We start from the raw sequence: 2,145 nt of genomic DNA on the forward strand, positions 1-2,145 counted from the left end.
CGCTTGGCGACTTGACGGTTTAAATTGCGAAAATGCCGCCATTGACTTTTTTGTAGGAAATTTTATGCTCTACAAATTAAGCCTTATGCATTTTTATCCTATCACGGTTTCGTCGGCGTAAAGCAAAAAAGGTCGCGTGGACGCTTAATTTTTCAGTTTTTAATTTTTTCAAACAATTTCCCGGTTTGCTACAATCCCAAAAACTCAGTATGTATTTCATATCATTTTTCCGCATGATATCTCATGGTTTTTATCCTTCTTCTATCATCCTCGATTTCGGCAAAAAAAAAGTCCTTATTTGATTGGCCTACTAACTTTATTCGTCTCTCGTTTAACCCTGGTCGTCACCCCCCTGATCTTTGAAATTTTAAAGGCTCTAACCCATAATACAACTAGATCCGCGAGATAATTTCCCTACGCGATGCTTACCACTGATCTCCCTTATATACACGGTAGACATCACCGTGTATATAATAGATCCACGGTAAAATCTCCCTTGCATCCACGGTAAAAAGTGGAAACACTGCATGCCATTCACTCACCTTACATGCACGGTGAAAAAAAATTACTTTATATCCACGATGAAAATCTTCCCTATATCCACGGTAAAAATGGGCCCGATGCACACCACTGCTTTATCTTATATCCACGGTAAGAATTACCTTTTATCCACGGTAAAAAAAATGGGCCTAACGTACCCCACTGCTTGCCTTATATCCACGGTAGAAATTACCATATATCCACGGTAAAATATACCCTATATCCACGGTAAAATTTACCGTGGACCGTGTGAATAGACACTGCCAAAATTAAACGCCTGATTTTTCGATCGAGTAACCAACAAATTCAAAATCAGCGACGGAAAAAACATTGTTTTTTATCCAAGTTATCTCGAGGACCCCACCACCGATACAGAACCTGCCTGGGCGTATGGACTAAATATTTCAACTGATGCTCTTTTTAGCCAAAACATTGTGCAACAGAAAAAGTTATCTGAAAAATTTACAACTGATTCCTTCCGATGATATCTACACAGTAATATGAAAATTAATTTTGGACTTATCTCTTATTACGTCCCCATTGAATGATTATTATAATTATGATAAGCTCCAATGGAAAATAAAAAGCAATACTTGTGGGGCTAGCTTCCCCTCGCTTCAGTGCAAATTAAACAGTTCTGCCACGTGCACTGATGACCATTTATTTTTAGGGGATCGTATACCTGGAAATAGCGTGTTTATCATATTCCAGGATCAAGCTCGTGGAAGAATAAAAAAGCTCCAGCAGCTATAATAATCGCACTCAACTAGAGACATGGTAATGGAACTGTATGTGCCCCTCAGCAACAATCTAGGTGAGTTATTACTGTTTTCCATAAAAAAAAAATGAGAGCACTCACAATGGATATTAGAGAATACATAACTTTTATTCCAATGAAAAGGATGAACATTTTGTTCATCAATCCACCTTTTAATTTTTTCACAAATTGTAAATTTTCTGCGAATTGGGAAAGATAATATCACTAGCCGTTTAGAAAGTTTGTATTCATTTATTGCCGGGATTTTCAAAAAATATTGTTAAAGTATGTAGAACATAATTTCAGTACAGAATTTACTTCATGTCTTCGAATGCTCCATTAAAAATCGGAGATACCGTGGTCAGTGGTGGCACCAATTTTCAAATAGGACCCAAATAGGCGAATTTGGAACACCGTTCTGGCATAATTTCGGAGAAATAAATATTCAAAGCCATCGAAGTTCATTTTCATTGTTTTCCTTTCGAAGTGCAGTTTTTTCTGCACGAATTACAATATTCATTTACATTACACAGAGTGCAATAAATTCCTAAAATTAGATTTTTCTGGGGAGCTCGATCGATTCATCTGTTTATCGAGCCTTATGTTGTGCACCCCACGTACGAAATGCCAGTGTTGGAGAAACGGGCCAAGCCTGGCACAAGCCTGGGCTTGCCAAGTCTGGGCGCCCAGGCTTGGACCGAGGTTCGGCCATCCCTGGGGACCAGGGCTTGAGTCTCGGGAAAAGGGCGGGTAAATGAGCCTTGGTTGACATTGGCATGCCGGAGCTCGATAACCAAGCCTCAGCCAGCGGTGGCCCGGAGCTTGGTCATTGGGCTCCAGCCGTTGGT

Source organism: Diachasma alloeum, unplaced genomic scaffold (genome assembly GCF_001412515.2).
Source record: "Diachasma alloeum isolate Michigan unplaced genomic scaffold, Dall2.0 Dall_scaffold_00422, whole genome shotgun sequence".
NCBI lineage: Eukaryota > Metazoa > Arthropoda > Insecta > Hymenoptera > Braconidae > Diachasma > Diachasma alloeum.